The sequence below is a fragment of the Mixophyes fleayi genome, chromosome 3, assembly GCF_038048845.1.
Source record: "Mixophyes fleayi isolate aMixFle1 chromosome 3, aMixFle1.hap1, whole genome shotgun sequence".
Lineage (NCBI taxonomy): Eukaryota > Metazoa > Chordata > Amphibia > Anura > Limnodynastidae > Mixophyes > Mixophyes fleayi.
Genome location: NC_134404.1, coordinates 220169941 through 220187586, shown reverse-complemented (window position 1 = coordinate 220187586; position 17646 = coordinate 220169941).

The following is a 17646-nucleotide window of genomic DNA, read 5'->3' as shown; positions in this document are numbered from 1 at the left end:
CATGTCTTGATCTTTACAGAGGAGCTGAAAAAGTAATTTGATTGTGATTTAGGGACTTTGATTTACACAGCACGGAGCACAGACTTTTCAGGCACTGCATTTCTACACATTACAATCAATTTACAAACAGAAACAGAGGCATATAGCATGATTTGTCCATGGCTACAGGAGGTTGATACTGAGATCATATTTCATCATCATCATCATCATCATCTATTTCTATAGCGCCACTAATTCTGCAGCGCTGTACACACCCATATCAGTCCCTGCCCCATTGGAGCTCACAGTCTTAATTCCCTAACATAGACACACACAGACAGAGAGAGACTAGAGTGAAATTGAAAGCAGACAATTAACCTACTAGTATGTTTTTATAGAGTGGAAGGAAACCGGAGCACCTGGAGGACACCCACTCAAACACGGGGAGAACATACAAACTCCACACAGATAAGGCCATGGTCGGGAATCGAACCCATGACCCCAGTGCTGTGAGACAGAAGTGATAACCACTAAGCCCCCATGCTGCGCATATTTGGGGTCAGTAGCATCATATTAACATTATTCTACAACCAGAACATCTAACCACCAGTTATTCCTTTTATTTGTCCTAATTTTTATCTGTCTATGCTATAGGTATTCTGGTCTGGTTTAAATATAAACTGCACAATTATTTGGAAATATTATTATTATTATTATTATTATTATTGCTGTTTATTTATAAGGTGCCACAAAAGGTCCTCAGCCCCATACATAGAGATTACAGTAAAACAGTATTAGGCAAAAATAGGACATTACAGTAAAAACAAAAACAGTGCACTACAAATTAGGTAAAACAATAGAATAAACAGCAATTGAATAGCCAAACCAGCAAGAAATAAAGTGCTCAGCGGCAGGCGCGGGCTGGGAGAGGGAATTAATTAGCACAATCTGAGCCTGTACCCAAGTGTGTGGGTACAGGAAACAGGCTCAGTGCCACTTGTTGAGGGTAGAAGGAAAGACACAGGTGAGCTGGTGGCAGGGGCGGATCCAGAAGATAATTGTACCAGGAGCGATTTAGGGTGGGCGATTTAGCCCCGCCCCCTTTTTGACACCTAAGGCTGCTGACGGCTGCACACTATGTGCAGATCCGTTCAGCAGAGAGAGTTAGGGAGAGAGTCCTGCCCGGCTGCTCTGATTGTGTCAATCAGAGCAGTTGGGCAGGACTCTTTCCCTAACTCTCTCTGCTGAACGGATCTGCACATAGTGTGCAGTCGCCGGCAGCAAGCCCCTGCTAGGGGGGGCGATCGGGGCGATCGCCCCCCCCCTGGATCCGCCACTTGCTGGTGGCTTAAGTAATGAGTGGAGGAGGACACGAAGGAAGAGGATCCAGCTTGTTAGAGATTACAATCTAAGGGGATATAGGAAATATAGAAATGAGAGTATTATTTCTATGAATCCTATTACACAAACATGTAAGTATGTATAAGCAACGTCAAGGTGTGAGGGCTGAATAGATACTGTCAAAATTCTTCAGTGACCACACCAGTGATCACTAGAAATATAATTATTATTGAAGGGCGTTGGCAGAAATGTTTCTAGAAAAATGTGTAATGCTTCTCCAAATTTTCTTACTATGCAATAATCTCCAATTAATTATTTCATTATAGTGTCATTTTCTAACAAGAATTATTGCTGAAAAACAATTTGATCATTCAGTCAGTTCTGTATGCACTTCACTGGAATGATCTTTCTGTTTATGTATTTTACTGTATCCTAGAGAGAGGAGAAGGTCTCTGGTCAGGAAATCTAGAGCCACATCTATGAGTAGACATCATTTATCTCACGTTTCAGGAGTGGTCTCAGTGTGGTGTCACATGGATGTTTGTACATAGTGTCTCACGAGCAAAGTGTTGAAGCAACTTTTCTGCCTATAGATTTTAAAATAACATAATTTACTGCGATAATTACTAATATTAAATCTAAAATATATTTTACCTTTTTAACGATGTCCTTTACTTCCAAGCCAAGTGCATTAAATAGTGTACGGTGATATTTGTACTTCCCAGTAATCATTTTGGTCAAGATGACACCAAATGAAAACCAATCTGCACCAGCATTATACTCCTCACCAGACAGCATCTACCAGCAGAGAGATAATAGTTATTACATTTTTCAGCAATCGATTTTTCCTTCTAGTTCTTTTATCCCATTGCCCAGGTCCATCACTCTATATAATATTTTATGTGAAAATAGATAGATACTGGCAGTTAGTTAGTATCAAAATAGACATAATGTTCCAATTCAGGACACTGATGTGTGACTTAGTGCAAACTTGTAGTTACATAAACAAGTGCTGTATTTCATGGGGTAGGCTGTAGTTACTTTACAAATGTATGATTATTATTATTATTATTATTATTATTATTATTATTATTATTATATAATATTAATAATAATAATAATAATAATAATAATAAAAATAATAATAATTTCTTTAGTTATTTGTAAATTCTGAACCTAACATTTCAGGAAATCTAATAATAGTTTATGTCTTATTTACCTAACTTTCCCCACACTTTCCTCCTATTTACTGACAATAATACTTTTACTTATATAGTGCTTTTCTCTCAAAAGTGCCCAATATTGACATTAAAAGACATATCATTTAATACATATAATAAAATACAGCCTAAACTTTCCCCCCGAAAATAGGTGGCTAGCACCAGTATTATAGCCAGGACTCCCCAGCACTAAAGCAGGGCTCAAGGAGCGTGGGGACTATCTCTTTCTATTGTTGGATTATCAGTGGTCTTCTGCAGACAAAGCAACTGTACAACTTAAACAGGGTAGACCTGAAGTCTTACTATTCATTGAGAATGATAAATATGCAAAATCATCTATTTATGTAACGGATAATGAGAATAGCTTCAAAATGATAATTGACTGATAATCTCTGTTGGAGGTCTTGTGTGAAACCTCACTTTGCTTTACTCATTATTGGACAGCTTGCAGATGCAGTTAATGTACAGGCTGTTTCTAAAGTCTCTCCTTTGTAGCCATATTGCTTTTCTCTAGGCTTCTGTACAAAATATCTATAATTACATAAGTAAACTATAGGAAAATCCTGTGCATCTCACCTCAGGAGCAATATAGCCAGGCGTTCCAGCATAGCTAGTGGCTGTTCGGTCTCCATACATGTTTTCAATGGCAAGACCAAAGTCTGCGATCTTTACATGGCCTGTTTCGGTCACTAGGATGTTTTCAGGCTTGAGGTCTCTGTGAAGAAACAAAACCTTTGTATGCACTTTGCCCTAAAGCGATGCTTTCATACAAACAAGATTTATTTTGTTGTGCAAAATGAAATTACACTTTAAATATGTACATTGTGAACATTAGTAGTTTTGAATGTAGGTTTAGCAGTGTCACTCTGGAGTGTCAGCGCCTATTATAATCATTTGCAGATTAGTGATATCTGTTTTCTCACTTTTGTATGTATGTTATTTATGTGTATAGAAGTATTCTATTACATTTCATAAATGGAGTCCTAATCAGAAAATGAAGAAACCTTTGATCACTTTTAATGCTCTGAGAATGATACCATGTAGTGCCATTTTAATATTCAAAGCAAATTTAGCAGAATGGCATAAACAAACCCAAATTACTAATCTCACCATTACTGTTTATACCCCACACATTATACTTAGTCGTGTCCTCACACATACCAGAAATGTTCTTAGCTCATGACAAGTGAGGCTTTTAGGATGAACGCACTTAAAGGGCGACAGTGTTTGTTCAAGCTGAACAATTACCTGAAGGGGTTAATATAGGGTTGGGCCTGACCAATGGTAGCTCCTGTGGGAGGGTCCCTGATTGAATATAGCAGGCTGTACTTCCTGGTCTGCCTCACTCTGCAGCACGAGATCCCACCCACCCACTCCTCAGTTTAAGTATTTTATATGTTAATGTTTGCGGTAGGAAGGCACTGCGTTCAGCGGCTGATTAGTGGGCACACAGGTAGTTGGCCGCAGGTCACTGTCCCCTTAGAGGCACCAGTAACTCCTTTTTTGGTCCTTCGGTGAGGAGGGTCCCTGTCCGGCTCGGTGAGGGAGGGCAGCGTGAGTTTGGAAGGGGCAGTCACTCTGACGCCAATTCAGCGCAAGTAATGTGGGGATATGTTCCCCTTTGGTTTGTGGACTTACGGCGGTTTGCGCCAGTCCCCATGTGATCTAGTGGTATCAGCTTGAGAGCTGTTTCGCAGTGCCCTTTCTCCACCACCATAGGTTTAGTTTAATACAAAATGATAATAAAAGTCCTTCCATTTTTTAGCAACTTATACATGACTCTGTGTGTTTATTTGCATGCAAATGTTTAGAGTTTAAGGTTGATGTGAAGTTTATGGGAACATACACAGTGAGCCCTTTATTATACCTGCACAGTGACCCCACACAATTTACCAGCATAGAGACCCTGTGCAGAGCCCTTTCCAGTGACTAGTATACAGGATTGCCTTTCCCCATGGCTACATTTTCTGTGCTGCTACCCGACCCTAATTTATTAACAGGCCCAAACTCAATCAACTCCCATTTGTTTATAATACATAATTGTTTTATACCAGTAAGTAAAATATGCTTAAGGATGTTTTTAATAGCAGGCATTTGTGACTCATGGCATCAGAGCCCTTGTGCCCAGCAAAAGAACATATATGTAAAATAAGTTACAAATGTGATCTGATGTTGAATGCATGGCCTGCCTACTACCCTCTTCTGTCCTAGGCCGGGCCTATGTTGCTTGGTATCCAGTTTAGAACTTTCTAACTCATTGGGGCATGCTCAATTAATTTTACGGTCCGCGATTACATGCAGCTGCCCGTGTAAAGTGACAGTATGGTACCGTAACATTGTATATTTCCCTTCACAGGAAGCAGAGCTGCTATCAGTCAGTTGTAGAAGGAAATATTTGACAATGAATAAAAGTATGACAATTAGAAAGTAGAGAGCAGACCTCATGTTAAATATATCATACTGTGGAAATTAGAATCCATTGCAATATAACTTTATTAAACTATTTTAATATTATAGCATTATAATTACCGATGGATTACGCCCTTAGAATGGAGGAATTGAACCCCGCATACAATTTCTGCAGCGTAGAACCTGGAGGAAAGAAAATAGGTTAATGTTGGATCAGTGTAATGTTAAATTGATGGCTAAGGAAACTCCCTGAAATCTTTTAAACTGCCCCTGTTTTTATTCTACACTGACCAATTGTCTGATATGATGTTTTTTGTTCTATGTGCTATATGAAAGTATCTATCTTTTTTATTCAATATATTACTTATGAGGATCTATATAAAACATAGAATACAATCAGACAATGATTATGTCCATTAACAGAGGACTTGTTACAAACTATAGTATGGAACCCATCTGACCACTTCTTAGGTCGGCATAATTGGTAGCCACATACAAGGCAATTTCTTTGGCCTATTTGGACTTTATCATCTACCTGAAATTGTTTTGTGTATTAGCTCCCACAACCTATGACAATCAGCCACAACAAGAATAACATTAGTTTTTTGATCCTGTATGCTTAAAAGTATAATAATCCATGACTGAGACAAGTATGTGACACATATGTTGTTTGATATAGGGAGACAGACTGTTCCTTTGCTTTAGTGATGTGTCTGGTGTGGTGCTGCTCAGGGGCAGGCTGGGCAGGGGGGCATCTGCCCCCCAGGCCAGTCCTAAAGTGGGCTACTTTGGGCTGGGTAACTGGGCCACCTGCATTTTTTCTCCTTTAAAATAGGCTGCTGAATCAAATGTTCCCCCCAGGCCAAAATTTGCCAGCCCACCCCTGGTGCTGCTATAGGGGATGGCGAGATTGAGGTATCTCTGCCTCAATCAATTAAATAAATATAAAACAAAGGGCTTATAAGGAAAACTACCAAGCACATGGCATTGAAAACAACACTGGACGCAACAATTTGTGCATTTCCATATAAACTCACTATCCTACAAAGGTGAGTCATGCGCTTACCCGTGATAAAGAACACAGTCGCTCAAAATTAGATGCATTATAATACAAAGGAAAAATATGTTTTTTTTCTGGTTCATAAATAGCTGTGAGTTAAGTAGTTTTCTATACATAATGTAACCTATGTACTGTCTGCTCAACATGTAAAAACATTTCCTATTTTTGTCATTGATTAAAGCAGTGAATAATGGGTGCCATGATTATAGTGCCAATATAATACTGATTAGTAGTCCCATAGCTTTAACCTTATATAGCGCTTGTCAGGGGTGGGCTGGCCCGGGGGGCAGGGGGGCAGATGGCACCCGGGCCGGACAGTATAACAGTATTTTGGGTCGCCTGGTGGTCCAGTGGTAATGCGATGGAGACAGCCTGTGCGGTCTGTGCAGGGGCTGTCACATTGCATCATCTATGCTGGGGCATCATCCATTCACAGAATGAATTCTGTGAATGAATGATCCGGCTGCAGTGACAGCGATGTGACAGCCCCTGCACAGACCGCACAGGCTGTCTCCATCGCATCTCAATAACAGCTACATCACCAGGTCATGTGACCTCCGTGGTCACATGGTAGGAAGTGTAGGCGGGGCTGCTGGAACTCTATGGTCTGTGCAGAGCTGCAGCAGAGTTCTATGTCCCTGGAGCCACTCGTGTACAAAAAGGTAAGAGGAAGGGGGAGTTAGTGTGTGTAGGGTGGGGGAATTGAAGCTGCAGGGTATAGGGATACATGTGTGACTAAATGTGCTGGGACAGAGATGGACATGTGTGACTAAAGGTGCTGGGACAGAGGGGGACATGTGTGACTATAGGTGCTGGGACAGAGGGGAAATGTGTTACTAAATGTGCTGGGACAGAGGGGGACATGTGTGACTAAAGGTGCTGGGACAGAGGGGGACATGTGTGACTATAGGTGCTGGGACAGAGATGGACATGTGTGACTAAAGGTGCTGGGACAGAGGGGGACATGTGTGACTATAGGTGCTGGGACAGAGGGGACATGTGTGACTAAATGTGCTGGGACAGAGGGGGACATGTGTGACTAAAGGTGCTGGGACAGAGGGGGCCATGTGTGACTAAAGGTGCTGGGACAGAGGGGGACATGTGTGACTATAGGTGCTGGGACAGAGGGGACATGTGTGGCTAAAGGTGCTGGGACAGAGGGGGACATGTGTGACTATAGGTGTTTGGACAGGGATTGGCATGTGTGACTAAAGGTGCTGGGACAGAGAGGGACATGTGTGACTATAGGTGCTGGGACAGAGGGGACATGTGTGACTAAAGGTGCTGGGACAGAAAGGGACATGTGTGACTATAGGTGCTGGGACAGAGATGGACATGTGTGACTAAAGGTGCTGGGACAGAGGGGGACATGTGTGACTATAGGTGCTGGGACAGAGGGGACATGTGTGACTAAATGTGCTGGGACAGAGGGGGACATGTGTGACTAAAGGTGCTGGGACAGAGGGGGACATGTGTGACTAAAGGTGCTGGGACAGAGGGGGACATGTGTGACTATAGGTGCTGGGACAGAGGGGACATGTGTGGCTAAAGGTGCTGGGACAGAGGGGGACATGTGTGACTATAGGTGTTTGGACAGAGATTGGCATGTGTGACTAAAGGTGCTGGGACAGAGAGGGACATGTGTGACTATAGGTGCTGGGACAGAGGGGACATGTGTGACTAAAGGTGCTGGGACAGAGAGGGACATGTGTGACTATAGGTGCTGGGACAGAGATGGACATGTGTGACTAAAGGTGCTGGGACAGAGGGGGACATGTGTGACTATAGGTGCTGGGACAGAGGGGACATGTGTGACTAAAGGTGCTGGGACAGAGAGGGACATGTGTGACTAAAGGTGCTGGGACAGAGTGGGACATGTGTGACTAAAGGTGCTGGACAGAGGGGGACATGTGTGACTATAGGTGCTGGGACAGAGGAGACATGTGTGACTAAATGTGCTGGGACAGAGGGGGACATGTGTGACTAAAGGTGCTGGGACAAAGATGGACATGTGTGACTAAAGGTGCTGGGACAGAGGGGGACATGTGTGACTATAGGTGCTGGGACAGAGTGGACATGTGTGACTAAATGTGCTGGGACAGAGGGGGACATGTGTGACTAAAGGTGCTGGGACAGAGGGGGACATGTGTGACTAAAGGTGCTGGGACAGAGGAGGACATGTGTGACTATAGGTGCTGGGACAGAGGGGACATGTGTGACTAAATGTGCTGGGACAGAGGGGGACATGTGTGACTAAAGGTGCTGGGACAGAGGGGGACATGTGTGACTAAAGGTGCTGGGACAGAGGGGGACATGTGTGACTATAGCTGCTGGGACAGAGGGGACATGTGTGGCTAAAGGTGCTGGGACAGAGTGGGACATGTGTGACTATAGGTGTTTGGACAGAGATTGGCATGTGTGACTAAAGGTGCTGGGACAGAGAGGGACATGTGTGACTATAGGTGCTGGGACAGAGGGGACATGTGTGACTAAAGGTGCTGGGACAGAGAGGGACATGTGTGACTATAGGTGCTGGGACAGAGATGGACATGTGTGACTAAAGGTGCTGGGACAGAGGGGGACATGTGTGACTATAGGTGCTGGGACAGAGGGGACATGTGTGACTAAAGGTGCTGGGACAGAGAGGGACATGTGTGACTAAAGGTGCTGGGACAGAGTGGGACATGTGTGACTAAAGGTGCTGGACAGAGGGGGACATGTGTGACTATAGGTGCTGGGACAGAAGGGGGCCTAATTATAAAACCTGGTTGATATATTGATTTAATGCCAGGGATTGTTGAAGTTTTCTAAATTTCATGTACCCATTTTTTTAATTCTTTTTTACCAAATAGGACCTCCAAGGATCCTGAGCCAAAGTAACCAGCAGCCACAAGTGGTGACAGTGACAAGAACAGGTAGGAGAGAGCAGGACAGTCTGCCAACTGTCCTGAATCTGGTGGGACAGTCCCGAATTTGGGTTACTCTTTCGCTTAGGACAGTTGGGAGGTATGTCCCGCTTCACCGTGTACTGCTCGTGAAGGCAGAACTGTGTGCACCTAACAGTGGTGCACACAGTATTGCCTGTGTATTTTTTCTCTACAATGATAACCATGCTACATCATAGGGGGTTACCCTGTCTAAAGTGCCCAGGCTCCCCAGAGTCTTAATCCAGCTCTGGGCCTGGGCATAAATAAATATATATATATATATATATATATATATATATATATATATATATATATTAGAATATATTAGATTGTGCATGATCAACTTTTGAATATATTTATCCTGTACTACAGTGATTTTTAGTCACCTGCGGTGCAGATACAGACACCGTCTTGTTCTAACTACTCTGGACTATTTCTGTGTACATTTGTGCTTATATGTTTATATACATTGTATACACTTGAAGGCGCCGCCCTTTACCATTTATATTCTACTATGTTATCGGACTAACCATCCGCTTTTAAGGTTGGCTGCCACACGCACATTGTGGAGGTGTTGCTTATACTATTATATATTCATCTATTTATTTATTTATTGCTTTATACACGCACATGCAATTTTGTACTTGTGTTATCTTCCATATATTGGGTAAGCGCCATCTGTAGATATCTTGTTTGTTCTCTCTACTATATATATATATATATATATATATGGATTAAGCAACAGAAATAGCCTCTTTGTATATAGATAAATATATATTGTACCAAAAACCACCCTTTAAGGATGGGCCGCTAGTTATGGGCCAGTGCTGTGTGCTTGCCCCCCAGGCTAAAGTCTGCCAGCCCTCCCCTGGCGCTTGTCTTATCAATCATCGTTATTTTGTTGTTTTTATATGGGATCCAGAGCTGCCATAACTCTGCTGACGATTTTACCCAGTAATATAGACATGGAAGTTACTCTATCAATTTATAGGATCACAGCAGGTGCTTGAAAAGGTGGGATTATCTAGAATGGAGGAAAAAACAGAGAAAAATCCTCCAGCAACACTGCTGTGAGCCAGTACTTTACCAAAGAGTCAGATAATGTTAAGACTGTGACCAGTTTTTCACTGCTTATATTAAAATATCCTACTTATAAGAAATAACTCAGACATGAGTAATGCTTTATAACATTGTCTTATCTATTTCGATCAGTAGCAGTCTTTCTGCAAAATATAGTGTAAATAGTTATTTATAATATGCCATCTATCTTCCTGATTCATGCATTTAGTCCTTCCTATATCCAGTGGCTTTTACAGTGTATTATTCTTATATTCACCTTGCACTGGGGATGTCAAGGGGGCCTATCCTCTGCAGCAAGTTGAAGAAATCTCCGCCGCTTGCATATTCCATGCCAAGTAGCACAAGCTCCTGTTTTATGGTAGAAGCAGAAGTATAATTAAACATGTGGGGTTAGCCAGAAGGAAAAATAAACCATGGATGTTCTACAGAGGAGGGATGGGGAAGAAATGTGTTACTTTAGAGATAAGGGGGATAGATTGTGTTACTAGATAGGTGATGGGGAGAGAATGTGTTACCAAAAAGGTTGGAGGGGCAGGAAAGAAATATGATGCAACAGGTGGGAGATTGTGTTACTACAGAGGTAATGGGGGGAATGTTTTACAGCAGTGATGGTGGATGATATATTACCAACTATATGATAAAAGGAGTCATGGACAGATGGCTGTTAACTGAATTTTCAGTGTCTGAATTTTTTCAATTTCGGACATTTCATCTTTATGATCCTCTACCTTGTCCCTAACATCAAGTGAGTGCTCATCCCCAGATATACCCAAAATGAAATGACTAAATGACCAGTATGGAAGGAGTGGACAGGACAGGAGATTCAACACTGCTGTGGAGAGGAATTTATAACTGAATGTGGTTCTTCACTGGACAGGTGCTCCGACCAGGTGCCCTATCAACAAAGCAGAAAGTCCTTATGAAGAACTCCTGGCATGTTGTACTGTGTTGTGATGTGACACAGGTGCAGGGATCTAAGGATCAATGGTCCCTATGTCAATGTAGATACAGCAGGGATGCATTTGTTAACACTGTGCATCTCCAGAACTTAACAAAATAATAATGTGAATGAGCCCGAAAGATCCCGGATGTATCTGGAATATAGGAGATAAGATTTGCTGTTTTAGTAAAGAAAAACAATTTGCAGTAGAAACAAGTGAGGTTATATTGCATATGTTTGGCAATAAGGAGGTGGTCACAGCGGTACCTTGGTCTGGAAAGCAAAGCAACCATGAACGAGGAAGGCGCTTCCAGATGCAAGTTGTAATACTCTCTGCTCCACCATCACATGCTCACTGCCCTCAACTAGCAGATCCCTCTTGCTGATGACTTTCACAGCCAAATGCTGACTTGTATAAGAATCTGCTGCCAGCAGGACCTAGAGGAGACATTATAGGGTCAGCCTCATAAAGAGCACAGAAACATAAAGACAATATGTAACATTAGAGGACAAATAAAGTATGTGTCTAAATGTTTATAAACATCTCCTCTAAACGTGACATTAATCCTTTAATGACCTTACATATTATACATTGGGGAACACCTATTTTACAACATTTAACTCTGTGTTACCATAGTTTGGCTAAATGTCTCTAGCCACTAGTGTAAAATATTATCCGGGAACCCCTCACTTTCCTGTTTAATAATAACACCCAATGCATTTATCTTCCAACATATATGCACATCTATGGATGTTCCCAATTGTAAAGCGCTAAGGAATCTGCTGGCGCTATATAAATAAATGTTGATGATGATGATGATGATGATTTTTACCTATGATGCCTGTCTTACTGGTGTTTTCCAAAATCTGCCACCCTCTCTTGTCAGACCAACTCATATCTATATCCCCTATGCCCTTATTCCTATTCTATCCCTATTATGCCTAGGGATAGGTACATAAAGGCATGGCAATGAGATTATTCACTGCCCCTGACACCTCCTCCATGTAGAAAATGGTCAAGAAGAGGAAAATATGGAGGAAAGAGTGGATATGTGCTTTTCTTCTATATCTGCCTTTATAGATACAACTAACAGAATCTAGTGAGTGCGGCTGCCATTGCTGTGTCAGTTACAATGGGAATCTATTATTTCTCACTTAGCTTTACAAAGTGCATCTTAAATATTTTTATTTTTATAAAACAATTTTATTACTTGAACTGATGTCATTTATTAACTATCATAGAGAACCTGGATATACAGTGAGTGTATGTATATATATATATATATATATTCATATATATGCTCAACCTGTACCGTCCACTTTGGAGAGCTTGATTTTGCATGTGAAGATTGCAGTATCTGTTCGCAGTGCTGACGGATGGAATCTTGGGAGCCGTGACCTCAGGGTGCGTGCCTTTTGAAAGGCCAGTTCACTGTCAATAGTCTATGACAGATGTCACTGTGGGGTCATATAGGAGGCTTTTAGCCTGGCACAGTCACTTTCACCACACCCATATTCTAGCTCAACTGGGTCTATGGATGAAAGGATAGTGCTTAGGTCACCAATGCCAAGCCTCCAAGGGATGTCCAGGAAGGGTACTATGTACACGCCTCTCGCGCTCTTTCACAGATATACACATGTGGACAGACCGTGATTGGTACTTGTTAAGTGTGTATTAGATGTAGAAGTGTAATTAGTGCAGAAATCTGATTTTACTTTGTGATACAGGATTAGTCATCACCTTTGTTCTTATAATGGGACGCATATTGCACCTTTTGGTTGTACTTCTAGGTGCAATGTAATAAACAAACATAATAATGACATATATTCAAAACTGAAACTCAAAGCTAGTATCGCCAGAAAGGCCTTTTCCACTGCAACATGTGATGTGTGAGAAGCTCGGACGCAGCTTTTCTGATTTCTAATAACATCCACCTTCACACATAAATCTCTTGGGACTATTGAACACTCATTGCTTACCTTTCCAAAAGAGCCCCGGCCAAGCTCACGGCAAAACGATAGTCTCAGGATGTTTTCAGAGACTTGATCTCCGAGGCAGATTGGCTGAGCATTGCTGGTTCCTAATGGAGTGATAAAATAGAATATATCAATATTTGCCTTATATTATAGACTATATTATAGACTATAGGTTGAGCCAACAGTTCTACTAATTCCTAAAACTGGGATAGCTATGTGACATAAAGATTTCCATTTCTATACTGAGGTATCCTACTTATTATTCAGTGCCAAGTGCAGTGTATAATATGGAGTAATACTATTCATAATAATAGCATACAGACACAAAAGCACATAGGGCAGCACCGTGGATTAGTGGTTAGCACTTCTACCTCACAGCACTGGGGTCATGAGTTTGATTCCTAACCATGGCCTTATCTGTGTGGAGTTTGTATGTTCTCCCTATGTTTGCGCGGGTTTCCTCCCACACTTCAAAAACATACTAGTAGGTTAATTGGCGGCTATTAAATTGACCTTCATCTCTCTCTCTGTCTGTATATGTTCGGGAATTTAGACTGTAAGCGCCAATGTGGCAGGGATCGATGTAAATGCGTTCTCTGTACAGCGCTGCGGAATTAGTGGCGCTATATAAATAACTGATGATGATGATACATATCTGTGTGTATGCCTACTCTAACCAATCCTGTTAATCTAGTACCATGACTAGTCTAAGCTCTGCAGGGAGAAATCAATTCAGCACAAGGTCCCGTAGGAGCCTTGTGCAATGTGCAGCCATACGCACCTCTGGGTATACAGTAAGTAAATCCCTCTGTGAGGTGCAAGCAAAAGTCCTACAGGACTTTGGGCTTAATTGAATTCCTCCCTTCATCTTGGTTGATTTCCTTTTTGGGAAAAACAGGACAGTGTACAACATTTGTACTCACATTACATCTGCCAACAGTGTGTGATCAGATGACAATGCTCCTACTATTATAAACCAATCACGTATCAGTGCCTGGGCAGCAGCTTTGAGCATTGTCATATTCACAGGTGCAAAGCCCTGCAGAAAGGTGTAGACTTCAGTATAGAGCTTACCAGGGTTACTGACTGTTAGAAAGTAAGTTATATATTTTCAAGAAAAACGTGAATAATAATGATACCTCTTCAGACACAACAATAATACACACAAAAGGGACACCCAGTGATTCTGAGATTGTGTAGAACTGTGAAACCCTTACTCACCCCATTTTATTGTGGATGCTGATATTACTTATAGATCTAGCCAAGGTTTCATTGCCATTTGTCAGTTAAAAAAATTAGTTGCCAGTAATGTTTTATAAAATTGGCATGAATAAGCATTTACAAGAGTTAATACCCCAGGTACTTATGAAGCTACATTGTTGGAATTGCCAATTTTCAATATAAGTATGAGTTGAGGGATTATAAAGAAGAAGTGAGAAATCCACACCAAAAGAGTCCACTATTTCTAAAATATTGGCATATACCCCTCTCTGTATTTATTTCATAGGGGGTGCTCTCCCAGAACTATATCATCTACATTAAGTCGAAAAGAAGAAAAGAATTCTGAATTAATCAGGATGATATTGGAATAGTTAAAAGATGTAAATAATTCATCACTTTCTTATATCTTGGTGATTTGCAGCATTTTATTGGCAGCTAATTATCATTATGATGCAAATCACCAAGATATAAGAAAGTGATGAATTATTTACATCTATTAACTATTCCAATATCTTCCTGATTATTTCAGGAGTACATTATATCAATTGATAATGACATACTGACTAATAATGCTTGGTTAATAATAATTACATATTGAAATTGTGGTTCCCACTAGTGAAAGAATTTATACATTATCAACCATTATTGAAAATACTCGTAGTAGATACTGCAACATAAATATAGAAATTACCAAAAAGACAATTGATACAAACAAATTTTGAAGCACTGTTAGTAGAAAACACACAGGATCATTTAGGGCAGGGTTCAGCAACCTCTGGCACGCGTGCCAGACGTGGCATGCAGACTACTTTTATATGGCACACCGGCGCTCTGCAGCTGCTTTACTAAAGCAGCAGAGGATGGCCGAAACGGAGCTCCTGCACATACGCAGTAACTCAGTTTTGGCCATCATCAGCTGCTTAAGTGCAGTAGTTCCCAGCTGTGGAACGGAAGTCTTCAAATGTAATTATGAGGCATACTGTGTATTGGGGGTACATGTAAGTGGCATACTATGTATTTGTGGCACATGTAAGTGGCATACTATGTATTGGGGGCACATGTAAGTGGCATACTATGTATTGGGGGCCATGTAAGTGGCATACTGTGTATTGGGGGCACATGTAAGTGGCATACTGTGTATTGGGGGCATGTCTAAGTGGAATACTATGTATTGGGGGCATGTGTAAGTGGCATTCTAAGTATTGGGGGCACAACTATGGGGCATTCTGTGTTATGGGGGCACAACTATGTGGCATTCAATTTATTGGGGGCACAACTATGTGGCATACTATTTATTGGAGCACAACTATGTGGTATTCAATGTATTGGGGGCACAACTATGTGCAGGGGCGGATTGGGAACTTAAAGTGTCCCTGGAATTTTTTTTTGAAGTGGCCTCATGTGGGCGGGATTAAAACAAATGTAGGTGTGGCTAACACAAAAGTAGGCAGGATTTAGGACTACTGGAATTTGGTTGTAGTAACATTTAGGAAACCCTAGATGTGATGATGTAAAACGCTGTGGATCATTTCTAAAGCAATGCAGTGCAAAAGCTGCCAGTCCTGTGTTATAAAAATACATGAATCCTTTTGCATGATCTGCGACTGGTTTATGCCTCTGTGCTCAAAGTTGTTTATTTGCCTACTAATACATCCGCCCAATATTCCCTACATAAAAACATATCTGACTTTGTTTAATACGTTTGGGGAACCTGTTGGCACAATTATATTTGATCAGTCTACAAGAGTAGCATATGAGCAGCTCACCGCACTGTTGCATCTTTCCCTGACATCCTGAGATGCAAACTATCAGCAAATCTCTCTCTCTATATATAATATATAAATAAGTGTACTGTGTGTTTCACAAAAAAGCATTAAAAATAATCCTTATAATAAATAATAAATGGCTTTCCAGATGCAATCACCACAAAGGTGAAATGCTTTAAACATGAAAACACTTCTTTCGTAACAATTGCATATGAGCCCTAAATATGCCCAGTGATTTTTGGTGGTTTGACTTAATAACAGTGCAGGGAGGTTTGGCAGACACGTTGGTAGTCGTGTAATCGGCACTTACAAACCCGACACACACCACACTGACAAAACAATCACGATGAGTATAAAAGCGATAATATAACTGACAAGTAGTATTTCCGGCAGCTAAAATCCCCTTCAAATGTAAAATGCGACTTTGCAGAACCCATACAGCATAAAACACGTCACTTTTAATGGACATCATGATAACTGCAGTTTTAAAGTGGCAATGGGTGGACCCACAGCCTCAATTACATTATACAGGCTGACAGTCATCAAAATTCGGGACTACCCCACCAGATTCAGAACAGTTGGCAGACTGTCCTCCTCTCTCCTACCTGTTCTTGTCACTTTCACCACCTGTGGCTGTTGGTTACTTTAGATCATTTGCTGCTTGTCTGGATCCTGGAATGTTGGGTGTACTTTTTGGAAAAAATAATGAGTACATGAAAATTAGAAAGCGCCAACTAGCTCTGATATTAAATTAATAGTATACACAGAGCAGGCCCCCAGGTCCTTTCATTCACACATCAGAGCATGCTTCCCAGGTCCTTTAATTCAAACATCAGAGCAGGCCCCCAGGTCCTTTCATTCACACATCAGAGCAGGCCCCCAGTCCTTTCATTTACACATCAGAGTAGGCCCCCAGTCCTTTCATTCACACATCAGAACAGGCCCCCCAGTCCTTTCATTCACACATCAGAGCAGGCCTCTCAGTCCTTTCATTCACCCATCAGAGCAGGCCTCTCAGTCCTTTCATTCACACATCAGAGTAGGCCCCCAGTCCTTTCATTCACACATCAGAGCAGGCCTCTCAGTCCTTTCATTCACACATCAGAGCAGGCCCCTCAGTCCTTTCATTCACACATCAGAGCAGGCCCCCCCATCATTCAGACATTAGATCTGCCCCCTCTTTCATTCAAACAAAAGAGCTGCCCCACCTTTCATTCAAACTTACCTGCCGCCCGCCAGGAGACTCCTATGTACACACACATGGGACGCCATGTCCCATGAGACATCCGCAATTACGGGGAATGGAGGAGGCCACGCTGGGGGGAGGGAGGACGGATCAATAGATCAGAGGAGGAGGGGCCAGTCACCCACTACCACATTGCTTCAACATCGACAGCCGGTCCGAAGGGTCCAGCGTCCAGCAAAATCAGGCACTGCACTTAATTTTTTTACATTATTTTAACCCCCACCAAAACATCAATCGGCGGCCTCCTGTGGCCACTTGCCTACCGGGACAACTCCTGGTAGGTTCTGTGGCCAATCCGCCCCTGACTATGTGGCATACTGTGTATTGGGGCACAACTATGTGACATACTGTGTATTGGGGCATAACTATGTGGCATTCAATGTATTTGGAGCACAACTATATGACCTACTAGCTATTGGAGCTCAACTATATGGCATACTATAAAGTGGGGGCACAATTATGAGGTATGGTATGAATTGG